The sequence below is a fragment of the Phascolarctos cinereus genome, unplaced genomic scaffold (assembly GCF_003287225.1).
Source record: "Phascolarctos cinereus isolate Bilbo 61053 unplaced genomic scaffold, phaCin_HiC Scaffold_9;HRSCAF=440, whole genome shotgun sequence".
Taxonomy (NCBI): domain Eukaryota; kingdom Metazoa; phylum Chordata; class Mammalia; order Diprotodontia; family Phascolarctidae; genus Phascolarctos; species Phascolarctos cinereus.
In genome coordinates, this window is record NW_027556402.1 from 97,014,090 (window position 1) to 97,026,238 (window position 12,149).

Below are 12,149 nucleotides of genomic sequence, written 5' to 3' on the forward strand. Positions count from 1 at the left end.
AGATGGGAGGTGGAGGCACATTCCAGGAATGGGGAATCATGGGAGCAAAAGCACAGAGACTGGAGAGCAAAGTTCAAGGTTTAATAACTGATAGGCTATAAAATGTGGGGAAGAAAAAAGTGTTGAAGATAACATGATAATTTCAAATACTAGAGACTGAACGGTAGTGCCACTAATTTGTTATCAAATGAGATAACATAGATATTACACAAATACCTGCTATTAATAGGAATAATTAAGTTAGAAAGAAATGGAAGTAGAAAAATTATAAGCTATGTTTTGCACATGTTGATTTTCAGATTGCAGTGAGACGTATAGCAGAAATGTCCAGTAGGTGAATGGAGATATGAGTCGAGAAATCAAAAGACAGTTCAGGGTTAAAAATATAGATTTGATGTTATCTGCAGAGAGGTTATAGCATCATAGAAAAATAAATCAAGAGGCTATACAATCTAACTCCTCTAACGTCTTCATTTTATAGGTGAGCAATCTGTGGTACAGAGATGTTAAGTGACTTGCTCAGTTTTACACAGCTAGAAAGTATCTGAGGTAGGTTTTGAATCCAGGCCTTTCTCACTCCAGATACAGAATTCCATCTACTCTGTCCACCTAGCTGCCTCCTAGATGGTATGTATAACTGTGAGAGTGGATAAAATTGTCAAAGGAAAGAATGTAGAGAAAAAAAAGGGCCAAAAATAAAATCTTGGGGAATAACTGCCTTAAGGGGGAGGCAAAAGTCCAAGAAACTAGCAGAAACAGAATTAGGCAGGTGGAGAATCAAGAACATGGTATCTCTAAAATTAAGGGAGGAGAGTATATATATATTAAAGGTAGGTCAACAGGACCAGGAAGCAGAAACTAGATTGCAAGGGGTTCAGGAAAGAGATAGGGGTGAGGGAGTAGAGGAAGTAGAGATTTAGACAGGCTTTTTGAGAAATTTGATATAAAACAAAGGAGAGCAATAAGAGAGTAATTGGATGGGAGTAGTAGCTTCAAGAGAAAAGTTTTCTTTTTAAATTGAGGATGTGAGCATCTTTACAGGCAATTGGGAAGAAGTGAATTGCAAGGAAATGATGGAAGGTGCCTGAGAAGAAGCATATTATTATTGGATTGAAGTACTGGAGTAGGCAGGAAGGAATGGGATCAAAGATTTACTTTAATTATAAAGTACAAGCCTTAGTGAGGAATAGGAAGACCTCTCTTTCTGTGTCCAGGGGGCAGAGGGTTAAAGAAGTGTCACCAATCAATCAATCAATCAGTCAATATTTATTAAGCACATACTATGTGGCAGGTACTGTGCTAAGATTTGGAAATGGAATATTAGAATACATGCAGCCTCCAATTTCCTAAAATTTCTTCTAATCAGTGAATTAGCCAGAAAAATTTATACAGATAGCTTTGTTTATAGAACAAACAAAAAATTTTGTATCATGTGGAAAGCAAATGAAGGCAAGTACATTTTTATGATTCTGAAGAGGGTATAATTATTAGATGAGCAAGTGGTGGACTAATGAGCCCCACTTTGAAAAGCTGAGCTAATTATGAAAGTACTGAATCTATTTTATATGCTGAAGGCAGAATCAGGGAGAAAAAAAGGTAGGCTGTACACCCCAAGTTTGTTGGAACGGAAATAATGAGGGCAAGGTTTTATGATTGTCTCTGCGCTAAATATTTGTGTGACTTTTGGAATCACACAATTCCTTTTGGGTCTCATTTTTCTTGACTGTGGAGGCATCTTGATACAGCGAAAAGGATGCTGGATTTGGAGGAAGTCCCCTTATAGCTGTGCCCATTATTACCTGTGTGACATTACTATGTGTCACTTTATCTCTCTAGGTCTCAGTTTCTTCATCTGTAAAATACAAAAATGGGGATAGCCTTCCCCACTTCTTATATCCCATGAGTTATCAAACCTTGAACTTTGTCCTTCACTATGTATACTTTTGCTACCATGGTTCCCATTCCTGGAATGTGCCTCCCATCCCCATCTAAGGCCCCTTTTTCAAGGTCCAACTTAGGTGCTATTCCTTCCATAAAGTTTTATTTGGTGTCCTTGCCTTACTCAAGTAAAAGCAATGTCTCTCTCTCTTAAAATTTATCATACAATTTTGCCTAGACCTTTCTGTTGCATTTATATCACCTTCCTTTGTCATACTGTTTGACACTCACCACTCTTCATAAAGACAGACTTATTTTGTTGACCTAAGTCTTCTCACAAATGTTTCTCACTAAGCACATGCAACAGGGTTTCTTACAGTCTGGGGAGCCTGTAGACCTCTCCTAGAATAGTATTTTAAATGCATAAAATAAAATACATAGGATTATAAAGGAAACCAGTTATATTAAAATGTGGTTTTCAAAAAATTAAAAGTAACCCACAAATTCATGGACCCCAGGTTAAGAACCCTTAAATTTACCACATAATACAAAATAAACCTTAGCTGTGCTGCAAATGCAACTGAAATGTTAGCTTAACACACAAGATAGAATAAACATTAATGTAATACATAACCAAGCCCCCAAACCCTCTACTAATAATTATGCATTTCACTTGAATGATAAGCCTCCTCTATAAATGATGTGGCAAAGTCTCTTCTGGCTATGATCCTATGATCCTCCACGATCTCAAATGCCTGAAATGCACTCCCTTATCAGCTTTGCCTCAAAAATTCCTCTCTTCCTTTAAGTCATGCCTCACACACCATTTTCTATATTGAAGCCTTTCCTAATTCACACAACTGCTAGTATCTATCCTACTTCCTGAACTCCCCTTTGTTTAACTTCTTTGGCTGTATATATGTCTTTATTAGTAAGGAAAATACAAAGAGACTAGCTATAATTTAGCAAGAAGAATAACCGATAGTCAGAAACTCGCAGGAGATGAAATTCAGGAAAGGAGCCAGTGGCCTGAAATCTCTATTCACAAATGCACAAAGGATGAACAGTAAGCAAGCTGAATTGATACTGACAATTGGAGGAAGTCTTCCAGCTTATTGGGTAGATTCTTTATGGAGGGTTGATAGAAGGAAGTGGACAAGAATGTCAAAAGGTGAGGAGACATGTTGTAATTTGTACTGATTGAAAGAGTACCTACATTGATAAGATCACAGATTCACGAAGTATGGAGAAGCGAGGAAGCCTCTTTCCCGAACCCCTTGCAATTTAGTTTCTGCTCCTATAGTTCTACCAAATTACTCTCTCAAAATTTACCAGGGATCTCATAATCACCAGATTTATGGTCTTTATTCAATCTTTGCCTTTAATGATTTTGTCTGAGACTCAAAACAGCTTTGGAAAACAATCACAAAGGATAAATTAATGCATCCTGTCTCAAAAAGTGGCCACTTTGATGAAGAGCTCTCTCATATTCACTCATCTGCCATACTTTGTTAGATCCCAGAGCCATGTGGGTCAATGCAAAGAAAATCAGAGTAGGAGTCAGAACACTTGAGTCTTAATACTGGCTCTAACACTAAATAATGATATAATTTTGGACAAATCATAGAACTTGACTTTTCTTAGCCTTTTTTTCCTTCTGTAAAACAAAGGAGTGGACTATAATGGTTCCTTTAGGTCTATGGTGTTACAAAATGCAACTCGTTACCCCCTTCTATATATACACTAATTTTCATTATTTTAACAAAAAGTAATTTTACTCTATTCAGAATATATTGAACTAAAAAATTCACATGGGTTTATAATTTCAGTAATGTAGATGTTTTCCCAGTGATGGAGATGGTAGCACATGCATAACTGCACATCTTGCACAGTTCTTGTCTGTTTTCCTTTATATTCACCACAGAGAGTCCACCTAATGTATAATGAATACTTTAAATTACTCAGGTCAAGTTAGTAAGAATTCTGTACATTTCATGTGCCATTGCCTACCCTCTTGCAGACCTCAGGCATTGGTAGAGAAAATTTCATCTTTCAAACAATGGTAGGAGAAAAGAGGAAAAGGATTTCTATTTGAGAAGGAAGAAGGTATCCAGATGAACATTTTCTCTATGTGATTTATTTCCTGAATTAGGAGAGGAAGCATAGTCACTTATGATTTCCTGTCTCTGGTCATGCATAAAGATCTTCAGCATAAACAGTCAGTGAATGTTTCTTTTTTCTCCTTCCTTCCTTCCTTCCTTCTTTCCTTCCTTCCTTCCTTCCTTCCTTCCTTCCTTCCTTCCTTCCTTCCTTCCTTCCTTCCTTCCTTCCTTCCTTCCTTCCTTCCTTCCTTCTCCTCCCTCCCTCCCTCCCTTCCTTCCTTCCTTCCTTCCTTCCTTCCTTCCTTCCTTCTTCCCTCCCTCCCTCCCTCCCTTTCTTCCTTCCTTCCTTCCTTCCTTCTTCCCTCCCTCCCTCCCTTCCTTCCTTCCTTCCTTCCTTCCTTCCTTCCTTCCTTCCTTCCTTCCTTCCTTCCTTCCTTCCTTCCTTCCTTCCTTCCTTCCTTTCTCTCTCTGTTTCATTTTAACCTGCAAACTATTTTCCTCCTCCCCTTCTCAATCTGCACTAGAGAAGACCACCATTTGACACAGATTTATAAATATATGTAAAACCATACTATGCATACTTCTATTTATCAGTTCTTTCTCTGGAGGTGTATAGTATCTTCTTCCATAGATTGTTTATAGTTGATTTGAGCATTTATACTACCCAGAAAACTTGGTTGTTCAAAATTATTCTTCGAACAATATTGCTGTATAAAACATTGTCTTGATTCTGCTCACTTAACTTTTCACTTTTTCATGTAGGTCTTTCCATGTTTGTTTTTTTTTAATCAACCAAGGCTAGCTCTAATATGGATTGGGGAATTAATAAAATTTTCTTTGAATTTTTCCTGTAATATACAACAGAAGATAGCATTAGTCAAGTTTTATCTTTTCCAGTGAATTAAATTATTTGAAAGAATGTCCATATATCTAAGGAAAAAAAAACACTCAGAGGCATGGTATTGTAGAAATACCTGTGGCTTTAGAGCCAAAGTTCCTGTGTTAATGTTCTAGATCTGGCACTTAATATGACCTTGGTTGAATCATTTTCACTTATCTGTGAAATCTGTCCTTAGTTTCTTGCTCTGTAAAACGAGGGGGTCAGACTATATGGCAACTAAAGTTCTTTCCAGCTTCAAGTCTCTGATCTCATACAGAGGAGTAGTGCTTCTGTGCTAAGAGTTATAGCCACAAGCTTTCCCCTTAGGGCTGAGCAGGTCAACTAGAACAGGTGTCACAGCAGGAAATACCACAGATATAAACAAAACAAAAAACAAAAAACCAAAAAAGTTTGTTCGCAGCGATGATGAGAAGGGGACAGGAATAAGAGACACCAGGGACCATTCACTGGGCTTCAGCCCAGATTGTGCAGGAGGGGGAACATAGGTCTGAAGGGTTGAGAATGTCATGCTAAAAGCATGAACTGATTTGCCAGGGTAGAGAAAAGGAACTAGAGATGCCATAGCATAGTCAGAAGGGAATCTATGGTGCACATGGTAATAGAGAAAGATTCTTTTTGTCCCCTTGGATTTTCTGGGAGTTGTCTGCTTTTTAGGTCCATTATACCCAAACAAGACTCAAGAACACTAGCTAGCATTGACTGGTTCCCTACTTCAAAAAGAAAATGAAAAATATTATGTTAGTTTAGTATCCTCCACTGTCTCAAATGCCTGAAATGCACTCCCTTATCAGCTTTGCCTCAAAAATTCCTCTCTTCCTTTAAGTCACTCCTCACACACCATTTTCTATATTGAAGCCTTTCCTAATTCACACAACTGCTAGTATACTCCAGCCTGATCAGATAATAGGCTCAAGAGCTTTTCAAAGTATCCTTAGATTACTGTATCTAATGACAGTGACAGCCTACCTCCCCAAAGTAGTATGGGTACATTAAAAGAATTCTAGAAAATTCCAGAAATTTCAATTCTATGACCTCTGATGCTGGTTTGACTGAGAGAAGAAAAACCCAGAATGTGTTGCAAAGATGCATTGTCATTGACTTGGGACCCAAAGGAATAGTTTCCCAGTCTTTAAATATACTCTTTGCCTAAGAGCTCAGACTATGGCACCATATGATGAATAAGACTCCCTCCCCTCTCTGCTCTACCAGCTCAGGGACAGATATACATATGAAGGAACACAAACATAGGCATGCAGGGAAAGTGAATCTAGACTCTCAAGAAAACTTCTGACAAAAATAGGTCTTACCTTGTTCTCTGCTCTCTCTCTCTCTCTCTCTCTCTCTCTCTCTCTCTCTCTCTCTCTCTCTCTCTCTCTCTCTCTCTCTCTCTTCCGTAATTACAATAATCTAACATTAATTCTAAGGTTATAGACAGTCTCAGGATGGGTGTGAGAAAAAGGTGGTGGTATTGATGAAAGCCTTTATCTTACCACCTTGTAATTCAATTCAGTTTTTCAAATATTTATGAAGTTCCCACTATGTGCAAAGTACTATTCTAGGAGCTGGGGAAAATGAAGATAAAAATAACAATTCCTGCTCTAGAAGGGGGCTTACAGTCTGTTGGGGATCAACTGTCTCACCTACCTGATTTTGATAACAACCCATTGTTATTCCCTTTATGCTAGTAGAAAAAAACTGTAAAAAGCGCATTCCCTGTAGCTATAGTGTCTATTACAAAAATCTCAAGTTCTGGATGAAAACCTAAAATTCTCAGATCCGTTTGGGCTTTAGCCATCATTTTACCTCTGGTTTCTGCAGTAGATCAGGGAACCTGAGACATGACCTAGCACTCAACCAATGGCTAGTTGAGATAATGTTGCCTCCTTTCTCTGACCCAGTGTAATCTTGACCCATTGGCTGTTTCTCTTTGATCCTGCTGTTGCTGCTGCAAATGAGCAAGTGAAATCTGAAAACACGACTTCTTTCAGGAGGGAACTGAGCCTCCGGGGGCCTGAAGAATCTCAGTAGACAAAACCGAACTTCACAGCAGTCACTTCTTTCATCGACCTTGATTAAGAGACCTTGGAAAGAAAAGAAAAATCTAGCACTAAAATTTCCAGTCTGTTTCACAAAATCAAAGAATTAGTACCATTAAAGAAGTGCTGCAAATTCCTTTACTCTAAAATAAGTTTCAGAGACCAATTTACTGCAGGTTTCCTCTAGACTAGAAACCTCTGATGTCCTGCAACCATTCCTTTTGTGGTTCTTTGATTTCCTCAACACTCTTAGAGAATCCTTTTTGGGCCAATCAATTGGGCAGACTGCAAAGGTGCAGTCGTAAACATTTGGAAAGAATCCTGGCAAAAGTCCCACAGGGTAACAATAAGAATCAGCTGGTCAGATACCAAACCAAGGTGATTCTTTCTTCACTCACCAGCCCCCTACATAATGATACAATAACATGTCATATGCTAAGTACAGTTATTCTTTCCACATCATAGGGGTTAGAAGTGTGGTTCCTTGCTATCTGGAAAATCCACACAAAATTTTTTGGCCCTCCCTGCATACCAGAGAAAAAATCTGAATTATTATATTACTAAAAGACAAAATATGTTTATATTGTACAATGCTGTACAGCATATTTTTTATGGATTTCTGAGTTTCTACACTTTTTCTGTGTTGTCTGCTGGCCTTCATGAGTTGTATGTAGCTTCTGCAAAGCTCCCCCAAAATTCTCATTTAATTTCTTATGCTGATCTGTTATACATCAAAGCCATGATGAGGAAAATTGCGATTGGGAAGGGATAACTGTATATTCATTTTCTTTAGTTTCTGGTCATGCTCAGTGTTGGCTTAGCTATCTCAACATCTTTTGAATCTGTCTCTGAAATTGTCTTATGATTTTTTTTAACTACACTCAGGTGTGGCTTGTGCCTCTTTCATGAATTTCAGGAATACCAGGACCCTTCTACCACTGCTGTCACATGTGGTGTACCCAATCACTGTATGTAAATTGAAATGGCAGATTCAATTTACATACAGACATATTTCACTACCTAATGTTGCCTCAAACAACATTATTTTCAAATACAACTCTATTATGCTACAATCAAATCCTGCTATGATGGCACTCAAGATTGTGTCCCCTCTCTGGCCTTGTGGAAATTTAACACTCTGTGACTGGAGCAAAGCAGTTGGTCTGGTCAATAAACCAAGGCTCTGGGGGTTATTTCTCTTATGAAAACCTCCCTCACTTTTCTCTTCCTCTCCTCTTCAGAGAGAAGAAATAATTATGTTTCTAGGTAGTATATCCATGCACCATGATTAGATGTGAACCGGTAGCTATCAAAGAAGCTGATGGCCATGTTTCTGAATCCTTTGATATGCAGCATGGTGAAAATAATACTGAGCTGGAAGACAGGTGATCTGGAAACTTAGACTCCAGTCCCAACAATGCCACTAGGTAGTAGGATCTCCTGTGGGACTTTGAGCAGGTCATTCAGTCCCTCCTTAGTTTGGGTTTCCTGATTGTACAATAAAGGAGGTTGGGTGAGTTGTTCTCTAACATTCCTCTGAAAATCAAATGTCCAATGAATAAAATGCTACTGTTAAGACAGAGTGACTTGGTCTCATTAAAGGGCTTATATTTCTGATGTTTGAATTTTTAGGTTTATCTAGGCAAGTTCCTTTCGGACAAATTAACATAAAGATCTTTGCTGTTGTTGATGGGTTGATGCAAATTGGTTTCACCTCTTACTTGTTAAAGTGGAACATAACTAGCTCCTTACCGAACTGTATAATTTCCAGAAGGTGCTAGAGGGGAAAGGAGCAGAAGCATAATTTATCTCTTAGTAGGATTTGATAGTAACATGCCAGGGAGGCAAATTGGAGCAAATTACATGTAACTCGAGCTAAGTGACTGTCATTCCGTGGTACAGTGATATACCTGGTGTCTTGCAAATCTAATCAAAACGGCTCTAAATTGAAAAGAAAGGTGGTGGGCGGTGGATTTGAAGACAGATGGTATAGAGAATAGCTATAATTTAGGAAGAACAGCAATTGAGATATCCAAATATTCACAGGAGACAAGAAAGGAGACCCCATTAAAACCTATAACCTAGAATGAGATAATGCATGTAAAGTGCTTTGCAAACCTTAAATATATAAATAAACAACCTTAAATGACCTTAAGAATGTAAATGCTAATTATTATTATTCACTTATAACTTTTGTTTTTCTTTTTGGTGAGGCAATCAGAATTAAGTGACTTGACCAGGGTTACATAGCTAGTAAGTGTCAAGTGTCTAAGGCCAGATTTGAACTCAGGTCCTCCTGACTCGAAGACCAGAGCTCCATCTACTGTGCCACCTAGCAGCCCCCACTTATAACTTCTTTACAATACTAGACAAGATAATTTTTCTTCATGAAACCCAGCTAAAAGTAGGATGATGAGGAAATGTGAGCTAGGATCCATAGATGGGGAAATTTTGGAGCATAGGGCACTGCTGGGGAAAGTAGGCCTAGGTGGGCTGCCATCATGGGTCTCTCTGAGTAATTAAGGGTAGCATTTGAGAACACTGGACATATTGGAAGTGAAGGAGAAACTTCAGAGAGGAAAGAGGAGATATTCAGGGTCATAGGACCTAGAGCTGAAATGGACCTTAGAAATCACTAAAGCCTACACAGTCATTTGAACAGTGAGAGCGCTGAAAGTAAACTACCTATTTTAAAATTATGTCTACAGTTTAACCTTGGTGAGTTTTTTTAAAAAAAGTGCATAAAACAAAAAAGCAAGTAGAATTGGTATCTATGGAATGTAAAAAACTTAGACCTATAGATTTGTTCTTCCTGACAAGAAGTTGGATAGCCTAATGTTTAAATCATGCCTCAGACTCTATCTGTGTGACCCTGGACAAGTCACTAAACCTTTTTCAGCCTCTGTTTCCGCATCTGTAGAATTAGAAGTGAGGCAGCTAGGCAGTGTAGCAGATAGCATGCTGGACCTATAGTCAGGAAGACCCCTCTTCCTGAATTCTAATCTGGTCTCAGACACTTACTATCTGTGTGACACTGGGCAAGTCACTTAACCCTGTTTGCCTCAGTTTCCTCATCTGTAAAATGATCTGGAGGAGGAAATGGCAAACCACTCTGGTATCTTTGCCAAGAAAACAGCAAATAGGATAATGAAGAGTCAGACACAACTAACTGACAAAAAAAAAACTCCACCAAAAAACACCCTAACAAAAACATTTTAGGTGAATTCTCTATGGTGGATTTATGGAAGGATCTGGACAAGAATGCCAAAGGAAGAGCAGTCATGAATAGGTCGCAGTCTGTAGTGATGGAAAGAATCATCCCATCAGTGAGATCTCTGGGCCATTGAAATATTGAAATCTTGAAGAATCTTAAGTAAAAGAGACTGATTTTTGCCTGTGACTTACAAACTATTTCTTAAGACAATTCCAAAAGAGGATTTTTCCATAATTCCCTCTGTTAGGCACACCTGGAATATTGGCATACATACTCTATATAGTGTGGTAACATGACCCAGTATTTAGGCCCCTGGAAATGAACAAACAAGGGGCTAATTGGGGGCATTGTTTATTAGGTATCACCTACCCACTGAGAGAGTTGATTTAGTTCCATAGAAACCCTATCTTCTTGCTTAACCAACCAAAATAGGATTGGATGAAAGAAAATGATGCAGAGACAGCTGTGTCTTTTCAGGGGACAGTGAGGCCAATAGGAAATAAACACTATGACATCCGAAGCAAAAATCACAGGGAACAAGTGGTCCTTTCAGCTCCTTTCACTAGCTTTCCTTGCCCTAAATCTGCAGGGCTTTCTGCTGGGTGATGGACAGGTCATTGTATTGGGCCATTTACCTTAATGAGGGTAATCAGCAGAGATGGAGCTCACTTTCTTCTCTTTTCTAAGATGACCCAGAGTGGTAAAGTGACAAGACTTAATGCTTGCTTCTCAGCAGCCATATCCTCAATCAGTCATACAAATTAGTCTAGGCCCTCAGGCCTAGACCCTAGAAAAAATTAGAAGAAGCCTAAATGCAGTGCTACAGTCGGGGAATCCTCATAGTGCTATGTAAATACTAGATATTATTACCAGTTTATAACTTTTCTTCATGATGCTAGACAAGATCACTTTCCTTCATGAGAGCTAACTAACAGCAGGGCAATGAGGCAATATGAGGCAGGATCCATGGATGGGGAAGTTTTGGAGCATAGGGCACTGCTGGGGAAAGCAGGCGTAGATGGGCTCTTATCATCGGGCTCTCTGGGCTCTCTCTCCACCTAAGCCAAACTCTAGACACAGTTTTGAAATAGGTGGCTTTTCTTCGGTACCCTCACTCTTCAAATGACTACGTGGAACTTAGTGATTTCTAAGGTCCATTTCAGCTATGATCCTACTTCCCCACAAAAACCCTTCTCCCCTCTCTGTGTTCTCTCCTACAGTTCCAATATATCCATGGCTTGAGAACAATGGATATATTGAGACTCAAGGAAAGTGCTCAGAGAGGAGAGTGGAGCTATTAGGTGTGGGAAGGTCATAGGAACTAGAGTTGAAATGGACCTTATAAATCATTAAGTTTCACACAGGCACTTGAAGAGTGAGGGCACTGAAGGCAGACCACCTACTTCAGAACTTTAAGTAAGGTGGATTTTTTTTTTTAAAGCAAAGAGAAGAACATGGCTCAGGGACATTTTGGATAATATTCAGTTCTTCAGCAAATGAAAAATATTATCTTACAATATTATAAGTATTAATAGCTGACAAATATAAACCTTTAAAGTTTATAATGCATTTTTCATTAGATCTTTCCAACAATCCCATGAGGCAGGTAGTATAGGTATCATGGTCCTCTATTTTCCCATTTTACAGATGAGAAGACAAGGGCTTAGAGACATTAAGTGCCTTGCTTATGTTCACACAGTTATAAGTATCAGAAGAACACTTGGAACCCAGGTCTTTCCCTTACCCCAAACCCAGTGCTTTTTCTACTGCAATGTATACAGAGATAAACACTAATTTATTTAATCAAAAGGGACGCAAACGTTGTGAAGAAAACCCTTTAAATTAGATTTTCATCCTAAGTGTACTTGGATGTCTTGAATCAGGTCCAGAAGAGTATATTATTATAATTACTGATTATTATTATTATTGCTTTTCCTCAGTTCTCTTCCATCCTGATCTATCCTTCTACATTTTCTTCTGTTCTATAACTTTTTAAACGACTTTTTTCTTCTGAGAAT